The sequence below is a fragment of the Mirounga leonina genome, unplaced genomic scaffold, assembly GCF_011800145.1.
Source record: "Mirounga leonina isolate KUSES-001 unplaced genomic scaffold, KU_Mleo_1.0 Mir_168, whole genome shotgun sequence".
Taxonomy (NCBI): domain Eukaryota; kingdom Metazoa; phylum Chordata; class Mammalia; order Carnivora; family Phocidae; genus Mirounga; species Mirounga leonina.
In genome coordinates this window covers 24014382-24027150 of record NW_023270426.1, presented here as the reverse complement: position 1 = coordinate 24027150, position 12769 = coordinate 24014382, and the positions used below count along the sequence as shown (strand labels likewise).

The 12769-nt window shown below is 47.1% G+C and overlaps 1 long non-coding RNA gene across 2 annotated transcripts in view; it reads right to left on the bottom strand.

Annotated features, from left to right (window-relative positions):
• The window catches only part of LOC118016712, a 61037-nt gene extending 49124 nt beyond the window's left edge, over positions 1 to 11913 (bottom strand). For both annotated transcript variants that reach the window (XR_004680886.1, XR_004680887.1), the window contains exon 1: positions 11738 to 11913. This is a non-coding gene — a long non-coding RNA (uncharacterized LOC118016712). The remainder of the gene's footprint in view (positions 1 to 11737) is intronic.
• Positions 11914 to 12769: the final 856 nt, after the last annotated feature.

Here is a 12769-nt window from a genome sequence, read left to right as displayed (position 1 = left end):
CTTTCTGCTTCAAACTAAGATGTCACTTGTCTGAGTACCGGACGTGGGGTTAAAAAAAGGAAATTCTCATGATTGCATGGAGACTTCCCCCACCTTGAAACTGTTCTTATCGTCAAAGCCAGAAGTCATGCTTATCCTTCCATCCTTATAAATACTCCTTCAGAATTTATAAAATTATCTACTCTAACGACCTCCCTTGGTGTCTTTTTTTTTTTTTTTAACTCCTTCATTAGCTGGTCTTTTAACAGGATCTTTGTAAAAAGATTTATATTCTAGGTCCCTCATTTTTTCTTGATTCTTGTACCCATAATTTTGGGTATGGTTTGTTGGGCTAAAAAAAGCTTTAGAATTACTGGTTTTGTGCTGCTCTGTCCTCTCAGGTTTACAGTTTTCATTAAATTTTAGCACTGACGTGTTGGTTTATTCCGTTCACGTAGTCATTTGTTCATTCCATAAATACTTCCAGAAGCACCCACTATGACCCAGCACCAGTGGTTCTAGGCACTATGGAGATAAAAGTAAGCAAGAGACTGCTTCTACTGGGACTAGTGAGAGAGGCAGACATTAACAACAGCAATTATGAAACCAAGCTAAGAGAGAGGAAGCACTTAGTACAGCGGAGCTCAAAGTAAAGACGACAGATCAGGAAAGTCAGGGAGAGCTTCTGGGAGGAAGTGATTATCACACTGAGAGTTAAGCATAAACAGAAATCCGACTACTCAACCTTCACCCTCTGGTCAGAGACAAAAACCTGTGAGTTCATTATGGCCTAAGCAGACAGATGAGACCAGGCCAAGCGTCAGCTCACAAAAGGCCTTGCTAAGAATAGACTTTCAGGATCACTGCAACTTCCTTTTTTTTGTTTTGTTTAAAGATTTTATTTATTTGTCAGAGACAAAGAGAAAGAAAGATCATTTGCAGGGGGGAGGGGGAGAGAGAGAAGCAGGCTCCCCACTGAGCAAGGAGCCCAATGTAGGACTCGATCCCAGGACTCTGGGATCATGACCTGAGCTGAAGGCAGACGCTTAACTGACTGAGCCACCCAGGTGCCCCTGTGGCTTCCTTTTCTATACTTATTACCTCTTGTAAAAGGATTCACGTAACTTTACTTATGTTTGCTTGTCTGATGCTCTTGGCAAATCTCATCATTTGTTTATTCACCAATAAACAACATTGAACAATATGAAGGACGAGACAGCCTGGCCCCAGGGATATGAGAGAACAAACCCTAGCTGGCTTGCTCTTGCCCTTCAGTACTGCTAACCATAAAAATGAAACGGTCGTTTCCATTTGTCTGTTACTGCATCAGATGGAAAATGCTGGAAGTTCTCCAAATTTCTAGGGTATAGTGAGGACAGTTTGGCTATTCAGACTATACAAAATTCACTTTGGCCGGTCACCTTAATGAGTTCTGCAATTTTACAGGAACGGGTACAAGAAGCCTGCCTGGATGGCCCCACTAGGACAGGAAGTTGTGCGACACACGTGTGCAACGAGCAGAGAGGAGAAACAGTGGCCTCAACCGGAACCCCAAAGCCCCAACCACAAAATGAGCATTCTAGAACCATGGGCCTGCACCTAGGAAGAACCTACTCCTGACCCGGAGAGCGTGACACAGGAGCCCCAAGAAAGAGCAACCACAGGGATTTACCATTTTTTATTATTTTTTTTAAAGATTTTATTTATTTATTTGACACAGAAAGAGAGACACAGCAAGAGAGGGAACACAAGCAGGGGGCGTGGGAGAGGGAGAAGCAGGCTTCCTGTGGAGCAGGGAGCCCGACACCGGGCTCCATCTGAGGACGCTGGGATCATGACCTGAGCCGAAGGCAGACGCTTAACCAACTGAGCCACCCGGCGCCCCAGGGATTTACCTTTTAAAGACCGTAGTGACACGCCCAACACCACCAACAGTAGGGAACCTCTTAGAGTTAACAATGATCACAACATGGGCAAGATCTGTGATTTTGTAACTTGCTCACCATTTCCAACACATTTTGCTCTGTTACCATTTCCTAAGTTGCTTTTCTTTGGGGGGCAGGCTGGAAGGATATAACCTGTAATGTTACTTCAGCATCGTCAAAATACCCATTCTGGTGTCGACCTCCCAAATATTATCAGCCATCCTACCTCATTCAGGATCTTCTGTTTGCCAGAGTTCTACTAGGCACTGAGCTGTCCTCACAAAATCAGTGAGTGAATATTAGAGCATGTCTTTTGTATCAATATTCTGGCTTGTGGCCTCTTTGTGGAGGATATAATGACACAGAGCTCAGAAATGGCACCTTTCACTGAACAAGGGCATCAAAACTCACATGAAAGGGAAAAAAAGTAATGGTGGACCATCCATCTCTGGAGGCACTGTCCCAGAGTAATGAAGACCTTCGTTTTTGACATACAAACTACAAAGGAGCCTAAAACCCTACAAACTATTTATGAATATGCTTTGCTAATGCCATTCAGGTAACTGCTTTAAGCCACCATCTCCAACAGTAAGCTAACAAAAAGATGTAAGCACACTCAACTTGTCCTGATACATTAGATTAGGAGTAATAAAGTCTGAAAAGTCATCCCACATTAATCCACAGTAGCTCAACATTATTTGAAAATATGACTACAGTTGGGGTACCTGGGCAGCTCAGTCAACTGTCCAACTCTTGGTTTCACCTCAGGTCACGATCTCAGGGTCGTGAGATTGAGCCCCATGTAGGGCTCCATGCTCAGTGCGCAGATGGCTTGAGATTCTCTCCCTCTCCCTCTGTTCCTCCCCTCCCCTTTTCTGTCTCAGATAAATAAAATCTTTAAAAAAAAAAAAAAAAGAAAGAAAGAAAGAAAGAAATGGCCAATCTTGCCTCCCTCCAACATTAAACTCGGTGTGTAGTTTTTTTTTGTTTTTTTTTTAAAGATTTTATTTATTTATTTGACAGAGAGAGACATAGCAAGAGAAGGAACACAAGCAGGGGGAGTGGGAGAGGGAGAAGCAGGCCTCCCGCTGAGCAGGGAGCCCGATGTGGGGCTTGATCCCAGGAACCTGAGATCATGACCTGAGCCGAAGGCAGATGCTTAATGACTGAGCCACCCAGGCGCCCCTCGGTGTGTAGATTTTAGCATTCTTCCAGCCTTAGAGACTTTGAGGGAATCCAGAGAAGTTCCCTTCAAGAGAGGGTAACATATCTGCTGAAATTGTTTGTATAAAGATGTCTACGAAGAACCTCTGGCTGGATCCAAACCTGTTGCTCTATACAATCTAACATCTACAACATTTATTAAATGGTCCTTAAAAAAATAATTGCTACATCAAAAGGTCTATCAACAACTAAAATAGCCTATCTAAGCTGCCCAGGCATTGGTATCCCATTCCTCCCTCATGTTTGGAGAACACCCTTTTTTTTTTTTAAGATTTTATTTATTTGAAAGAGAGTGCACACACAAGCAGGGGGAGGCGCAGAAGGAGAAGCAGACTCCCAGCTGAGTAGGGGGCCAGATGTGGGGCTCAATCCCAGCACCGATCATGACCTGAGCCAAAGGCAGATGTTTAACCAACTGAACCACCCGGGTGCCCTGAAACATCCTTTCTTTTTTTTTTTTTTTAAAGATTTTATTTATTTATTAGAGAGAGAATGAGAGAGAGCAAGCACATGAGAGGGGGGAGGGTCAGAGGGAGAAGCAGACTCCCCGCCGAGCAGGGAGCCGGATGCGGGACTCGATCCAGGGACTCCAGGATCATGACCTGAGCCGAAGGCAGTCGCTTAACCAACTGAGCCACCCAGGCGCCCCGAAACATCCTTTCTTTTTACTTAGGGACAATCCTGTTTTCTTTCGTACTCTTCAAAAAAAGCACGTTTTTAAGTGAAACCTTAAATAAATAAAAACACCCTGTTCTTTTTTTTTTTTTTAAGATTTTTTATTTATTTGACAGAGAGAGAGAGAGAGCGAGAGCAGGAGCACAAGCGGGGGAGAGGGAGAAGCAGGCTTCCGCCGAGCAGGGAGCCCGACGCGGGACTCGATCCCAGGACCCTGGGATCATGACCTGAGCCGAAGGCAGACGCCCAACGACTGAGCCACCCAGGCACCCCAACACCCTGTTCTTTGAACCTGCAATTCCACCTTTAGGATTTTATCTTACAGATAAACACTAGTTTCGGTATGCAAAAAAAAAATTTTTTATACACACAATTTTAAACCCTCTCCAGATACTACAGCATTTGTTTATTATAGCTATATAACACATCACGCACACACACACACACACACAATGTATAAAATCCCAAAGGGCCACCAATATGGGAATGGTTAAATAAATAAACCATGGAACTTACAAACCATGGCATTCCTATTTGGCCCTTAAGAATGAGGTAGAATTACATGTGCTAATATGGAAAGGCTCCAAGACCCTGAAAAAAGCAAATTGCAACACAACACATTCTATTACCCCATCTGGGTTTAAAAATAAAGTTCTATTTCTAAACCTGAATACATTACAGTTATATTAATGAATATAATTATTCATTTAACTGTACTTTCTTTTTATATATACATTTCCACACATATTTAACAATGAAGGTTAAAACCCCTGCTGATTATCTTTGGGTAAAGTCTACCACATGGCTTTTAGGAGAAAATAATCCATTTCATAACTCACTAAGTAGAAAGCCACACTTCCAACAACCATCTAACTTTTACCACTGAGAAAACATTTTGTTCTAGTCACCACCTGGAAAACCCCAGCTCCAGACCAGGATCGACAGTTGCAAACAGTCTCATGGGTTCCAAGACCACCTCACCAAGGGCCCCTTTTCCAGCCTTTATTAGTCTTGTATGGTCCTCTGCAGAAACCACAGGTCTGCCTGGATAAAGGACTGACTTCTGCCTCCGGCTTCTGGAAGGACTCCCTAATGGTGGACCTCAGTTTGTCTGACAGCTCCCTATAATGCTAGCAAATCCTGACCACCTTCCCCCTCCCCACACCACTGGGACCCCTAGTTGGGAGAAAGACACCTCCAGCCTCATCCAACCACTCAGCTCGGGGACTCTGGTCAGTAACCCAGCTCGGATGTTATCTGAGAGCCAGTGGGGAAGTGAAGGTTGGCTCCTCCTCAGAAAAAAAGGTTGGGGACCTCTGAATTACACCTAGTCACTGGGACATATGGGACAGCATTGTAACTCTGGAACTTCAAACAGCCAGCCCTCAAAGTGACAATGGAAGAGAAAATGAGGCCCAGCAAGAGGGAGCAGGGAAAGAGAAAGCAGCAGTGAACAGAAGGGACAGAAAAAGGGAAGAAGGCTATTAACACAGAAAGTGAGTTGGGGACATGAAAGGATAGGTTAGAGCACAGAGAGGAGAAGGACCCAACTCTGCCCCCTGCCAAGTTGAGAGGACACACTAGAAAGGGACAGGTCCATCCCTCCCGACAAGCCTGATAAGGCCACTTCCCAGGCCAGGTCCCCCACCAGCACAGCCCCTGAAAGACTGGCTCCCCTGCCCCCTCCCAGAGCATTAGATTAGGCTTCGTGGGAAACTTGAAATCCGGATGGCTCAGAAAGAGGCCCCTACCGCTTAATGCGCTGGCAATTTAAGCACTCCTGGCTCCTGCCGGCTCCCAGGCCAGCCGGGGCTCTGCTCGGCCATTAGCACGCTCTCCTGACCCTGACCCTCGGAGAAGAGCAGCTGCCCAGATGGCGCCGCGGGGGCGCCTCTTCATGGGCGAGAGACAAAGTCACTTCACACCAGCAGCAGTCACTGCTGCCTACCGTTGTGCCCGTGTGGGCCACCCCAAGAGACCACAGCTGCCCCAAGCAGTGAGGTCTCCCCTCCTTTCTTCATCTTCATTGGACTTTTAGAGCAAAGGCAATAAGGCCAACCAAGGTTCAAAAAAGCAAATGCCAGGTAACTCCAGATTTCTGTCAGTAACATCCACAAAGAACTACAATATATGAGGAAGACAAGGGGCTCAAAGTAGTGGAGGGCACTGATGAGTTTTAAAAAAAAAAAAAAAAAAAAAAAGCTGCATCCGCCCAGAAATAAACCCATGCTTATATGGTCAATTAATTTACAACAAAGGAGGCGAGAATATACAATGGGGAAAAGACAGTCTCTTCAACGAATGGTGCTGGGAAAAATGGGCAGCTACATGCAAAAGAATGAAACTGGACCACTCTCTTAGCATACACAAAAATACTCAAAATGGATTAAAGATTTAAATGTGAGACCTGAAACCATAAAACTCCTAAAACAAAACATAGGTAGTAATTTCTCTGACATTCTTGATAGTCTCTTCAGACAAGCAAAACAAAAGCAAAATTAAAGTATTGGGACTACAACAAAATAAGAAGCTTTTGCAGGTGAAAGAAACCATCAATAAAAACTACTGAAAAGGAAAAGATATTTGCAAATGATTGATCCGACTAAGGGGTTAATATTCAAAATACATAAAGATCTAAACCCCCCCCCCACACACACACACAGGATCTTATACAACTCAACACCAGAAAAACAAATCCAATTAAAAAAGTGAGCAGAGGACCTAAAGAGACATTTTTCCAAAGAAGACATACAGATGACCAACAGACACTTCAAGAGATGCTCAACATCACTCATTATGAGGAAAATGCAAATCAAAACCACAATGACGTAGCACCTTACACTCATCAGAATGGCTAGAGTCAAAGACAAGAAATAATCAAAAACAAAAAACACGGGCGCCTGGGTGACTCAGTTGGTTAAGCAACTGCCTTCGGCTCAGGTCATGATCCTGGAGTCCCGGGATCGAGTCCCGCATCGGGCTCCCTGCTTGGCAGGGGGTCTGCTTCTCCCTCTGACCCTCCCCCCTCTCATGTGCTCTCTCTCTCATTCTCTGTCAAATAAATAAATAAAATCTTAAAAAAAAAAAAAAAAAACCAGGACAAGAAATAACAAGTGTTGGTGAGGATGTTGAAAGGAGCCCTCGTGCATTGTTAGTGGGAATGCAAACTGGTGCACCACTCTGAAAACCAGTATGGAGGTTCCTCAAAAAGTTAAAAATAGGATTACCATATGATCCAGTAATGTCACCACTGGATATTTACCCAACAGAAACAAACTAATTCAAAAGGCTATCTGCGCCCTATGTTTATTACAGCATTATTTACAATAGGCAAGATATGGATAGAGCCCCTGGGTGGCTGAGTCAATGGAACACCTACTCTTGATCTTGAGGTTTTGCGCTGACATATGCCCCCCCAGTGATCCCGCCCAAGGTCCCGACAGTGAAAGCTGACTGGTAAAGCACTGTGCACAGCATTAAAAATGTAATGTGTCAGGGGTGCCTGGGTGGTTCAGTTGGTTAAGCGTCTGACTCTGGATTTCAGCTCAGGTCTTGATCTCAGGGTTGTGAGTTCAAGCCCCACTCTGGGCTCCATGCTGGGTGTGGAGGCTACTTAAAAAAAAAAAAAATTAATGTGGCAGAAGTCTAGTACCTCTTCCCAGGCCATCTTCTTCCCAAATAACTTCGCAGTTAATTGTTCCCCATTACTAGCTTTCTTTGAACAATGAGACCATGTGGTCTGATAGTTCTCAGTAATGATGTATTTTCTGGGCCAACTCTCTGGGGCCGACTAATGATTCTTTAGCATAAATCGGAAAACTAATGATAGGCAGTATGAATATAGCATTATTCCCCAATGAGTAAATTCAGGTAGATCAAACTCTCCTCCCACCATGACTACCAACACTGCCTTAAACCATTTAATTGAAAGGCTTCACAAAAACATAAATCATCCCTTGTTTTTGGCAAAGTCATACCACAGGCTTAATGTCCATAGAGACTGGATTCAAACCATTCGTCTCCTCTGCTTTAGAAGTGAGGGCCCATCCAGTTTCCTAAGTCTGGTTCTGAGGCCTAAATCAATACTAATATTCCACCTATGTCTCCTAAAAACTACATAAGAAATCATTCCAAGTTCACTTCCTTTTGAAGAGTCCTTTGTAAATAGTGCACGAAGTGGTGTGAACCTTTTTGGCTGGAGGGTCAACTCATGCCCAATCCCCTGGCTTCTATACTGCTGTTTAATTGCTGACTCCCACTTTATAGCCAAGCCAATTAGTAGCCTTGGCCAAGCGCTGGGAGCTTGGAGGCCTGTAACTCAGCGCTGCCTGAGAAAAAGAAGAAGCCTCTCCCATCAGAATTCCCTCATGTGAAAACCATGCCTAGCCAACAAATGACAGAAGCCTAAGAGATGGATATTGTAGTTCTGTAGAGTTCCTGGGCACATCAGTAAACACCGATCTGAGTAGCAGGACTGGTGGACTGACATAGGATACAGGAATTTTTAAAAGATGACTATTTATTCTTCATTTAATTTAGGAAGCATTATTATCCACTTTTACCTCTGATGAGCATAATAACTCCTTTAGAGTTGAAAGGATACTGGGTAGAAAGCTCCAGAAAGCTCCACACCTGGCTAAGTTACCGGCTTACTCTAGGGACTCTAAGAGAACCAAGAAAGAGTCAGGAACCATCTGAAATGATTTCCTTATGAAACACAAACATGCATTTACCCTCAGGCCTCCAGATCTTGATTATAGGCTTATCGATAACCAAGCCCAAATACCCCAGAAAAAAAAACAACAGAACACCTTAGAGTCTGCTTTCACAAAAATTTAGAATGTCCATGTCTTTTTTATTTTACAACATCTCAAAATACACCATTCATCCAAGAATTAAAAGATTCAGCTTTGGAGGAACTCAAATTTCATATAAGCCTCTCATGAATTCTCCTTGGTACTTCTGGGAAGGGAGTTCTGACCCTGTTTCAAGGTCGAGCAATGTTTCTCTCCCAAGAAAGGAGAGCCCTGCCCAGGGCCTTGGGTGACAAAGGCCAAGGCTGAGAATTCTCCCTGGCTCAGTCTCTGGCCTGTACCCCAGGCCTGCCTTTCACCCTGGCTCCTAGCCCCTTAACGGAGAGCATTCCTGTTCCTCAACACAGAACAGCCAGCCCTGGTGTGTATCATACTTATGTTTGGGGAAACACATGAAAATATTTTTCCTGACAATGAAGTCATATTCTCTACCAATGGGAAAACTTGTGGGGTAGAAAATTTCCCAAAACTCTTGCCCTACTTAATGACGCTGACAGCATATAGTTATAGTGTTTGGGGGGGTGGGGATGGGGTGTGGGCCGTTTCTTTCCAAAGGAAGCATGATTAGTTGGCTGGCTCAAACACTTCCGAAGAGATTTAGAAAATGATTAACAATTCTTCTTAAATGTGGCCAAGAAATCTAACCTCCAGAGATTCTAAATATTATTCGACTCCTGCAAAGACCCTTAAAAATTACTATCATAACAAGCCCTACCACTTACTATGAGGAACAACTCTTCAGGAAGTAGTAATGTGTGGTAAACACCCATTGCTCAGGTGACCTATTGTAACACTTATTTTACAGAGAATGGCCTCACTGGTCTAAAGGGAGGTTCATTTTCCCCAAGTGCCACCCCCCTGGATTTGCCCTCCCTTGAGCGCTTTGCTGGTCTGCGCCGCACAAACCAGCTGCGGCCACCTTTCCAAGTTCTCGGCAGTTCCCTCAACTACCTTTTACTGTACAGGATCCCTAGAGGTCCAATTCTATTTTCTGCAGCAAACATAAAACAAACTGGTGGGAAGGTTCAGCCATTTCACATCCTCCCAGAAAACATAAATTGCTAAGGTTCAGTATAAAATGGACAGCAGTGTTTTGTTTTGTTTTTTCTTAAGGTCACAGAATCAGCAAATTCCAGACCTGTGAAAAAACCATAAATCAGCAAATCATTACTCTTAAATAATCAAAATTTCCTGTTTCTAGGGAGGCCTGGGTGGCTCAGTCGGTTAAGCATCTAACTCTTGATTTCTTCAGGTCATGATTTCAGGGTCACAGGAACAAGCCCCGCATGGAGCTCCGCCTGGAGCTTGCTTGAGATTCTCTCTCTCCTTCTCTCTCTGCCCCTCCTACCCCACTCGCATTCTCTCTCTTAAAAACAAAAAACAAAAACTTGGGGGTGCCTGGGTGGCTCGGTCAGTTAGGCATCTGCCTTCCACTCAGGTCATGCCAGGGTCCAGGGATTGAGCCCTACATCAGGCTCCTTGCTCAGTGGGGAGCCTGTTTCTCCCTCTCCCTCTGCCTGGCGCTCCCCACTTGTGCGCGCGCTCTCTCTTGCTATCCCTTTTTCTGTCAAATTAATTAATTAATTTAAAAAAACCCACTTGTTTCTCAGGAAGGTAAGACAAATGGCCAATTAACACTTAAACACCCTTAAGCTGAGAAGCCCACAAGGGGAAGGGCCCTCTTAGCTCTGCAATTAACAAAAAACATGAGCCTCCTTTCAGTTTCCCCAATGTTCCATATTCATGTTTTGGGCATTGATTATCCTTTAATAATTTGCCCCCATTAACTCTCCTACCAATCACTTGGCATTTGGCTTTCACTTTGGGGATAATGAGTGTTTTTAAGACACTCTGAAACTTCTGAAGGCCAAGTTCTGTGGACAGTACAACCTCTGTGCTTACTGAGGGGGGAAAGCTCACAGGTAGACATTAAATCCAGTCAAAAGTGACAAGAGGTGGACAAAGCTAGCTCAGTCAGTAGAGGTGCGATTCTTGATCTGGGAGTTTTAAGTTCGAGCCCCACCTTTGGTATAGGAATTACCAAAAAAAAGGGCAGTAAGAAAATGCGCTGCAGCTGGGTGCTTCCTTTTTCTGACAAGGATTTTTTAATCTAACAATGGCACCTAGCTGCCTGCGTCCTCGTTATATTTTTCATAGGCAGGGGTCGCAGAATCCCATCAGACCAGAGTTCTAGGCGTTGTCACCTCTTTCCCAGGCTGTCCCAACAGCCTCCTCAGTGTCTCCCCATCCCAGCGTTCCCCCTACCTCAATCCAGCCCACGATTCAGTGGCTCCCCACAACACAAAAGCCCCAGCTAGGCACTCAAAAGAGTTCTTCCTAACCAGCCCTAACCTAATTCTCCAAACTTTTTTTTCCCAAAACAGCCCCAGCCCTCGGTCCAGTCACCCACCCAACACTCGTCTTTCCTTTACCTCCAGCACAAGGCTCACGGTCTCCTTCCGCGGAGGTCCTCTTTCCCTCCCTCTATTCTTCCAACCCCCAACCGCGGCGGGGACATTAGTCCCCACCCCTCAGGACTCCACTCAGATTTCACCTACACCAACAGGTCCACTGAGATCCCAATCACCCCCCAACACCTTCTCTGAACACCCCGGCCTCTGCTCCCACCCGTGGGGCTCCCGAGCGGCCTCCCGGCCCCCGGCAGCGCCTCAGAAATCGCAGCCCAAGGCGAAGAGCCGCAGAAGCCTCCCGCACAAGTCCCCCGGGACCGGGTGTGGCGAGCCCCGCTCGCAGCACGCCGAATCCGGGCGTGGCGAGACCCGCTGAAATGCGGAGCCCCTTTAGACCACGGCCCAGGCCGGCCGGCCGGGCCGCGCAGAATCTCCACCCTCCCAGCCCCCCAGCCTCCAGGAGCGGCGCGGCGACCCAGAACCGGATGAACAGCCGCGGGGCTCCCGGGCGGGCTTTGGGCCGGCTCCCGGCCCTCCCCGGAGGCTGCGCACACCCCATCCTAAGTCGGTCCATCCCGTCCCGGTGCCTGCCGCTCTAGGGGTGCTCCTTGGGGAGCTCGCCGGCGCGCCAAACCTCCGAAGGGCCCTGCCCGCGCCTTACCCGCTCCCCGGTTCCAGCTGGGCTGGGCCTGCGTCCGCCCCGACTCACCTCCCCTCTTCTCGAACCCGTAGGGCACCGGCTTGGTAGAGATCTGATCCGACTAGATGAGACCGCAGCAGATGCACCGCACCTGCCCCTGGCAGAGAGAAAAGCTGCGGCGCGCCTGACGTCACGGCTGCCGTGAGCGCCGCGAGCCCCGAGTCACCTGATCACCCGGGCAACGCGCGCGGGGCGGGGCGAGGCGGGGGGCGGCGTCACAGCACGAGCCCCACCCCGAGCCGGCAGGCCGCCGGGCGCCTCCGGGAGCGCGCCGGGTCAGTCGGCGAGTCGGGAAGCGGAGGGGGGCGTCTGGCTTCCGTGCGCCCGCCTCTGGGCTGGGGTGGACCTGAGACCGCCAACAGGCGCTCGTTTCAGGTCGGATCAGCTCGCCAAGACTCCAGATGGTACCCGCTCGCCGCTGGTGCAGGTGCCTGGAAGGCAGGCCCTGTGTCCCCGCTGCGTCCCGCTCAGCCAGGGTTCGCTGTAGGCCGCTCCTCCTGGTGTCTTCTTGGACTAGACCCACACAGTTCGGGGGCTTAGTTCCCGAGCTGTACCTGAGAGGACTGGGGCCGTGGCTAACTGGACTGCTCCCTGGCAACTTCTCCTCATAAACGTCGCCGTCAGTAGTGCAGCCTTTGCTAGAGAACGTAGTCAGACCTCATTCATTCGGGCCCAGGCCCAGACTTCCCGTCCTAAAGGTCTTCTTTTGTTCCAACAGCGAGAGAAATGACCGAAACACTCCCAGAGCAAAGTCGAGGAAAAACCTGCGAGTCCTACTTGCAAAGATTTTTTGCTCCTCATTTTAAGAAACTGATTTTTCTCTAAGGTCCTCCCCTTGCTTGCTTCCTCCCCTTTACCTCTGTGACTGGTGTAGACCATCAGCTTCCAAGTGAGAATTTAACATCCCACGGAGGTCCCAGTTTGAGAACCACTTTTTATCTCCTCCCTTGGCTTCTTGCTGATTGAATTTCATTTAAGTTTTACATTCTTGGGCGCCTGGGTGGCTCAGTCGGTTGAGCGTCTGCCTTCCACTCAGGTCAT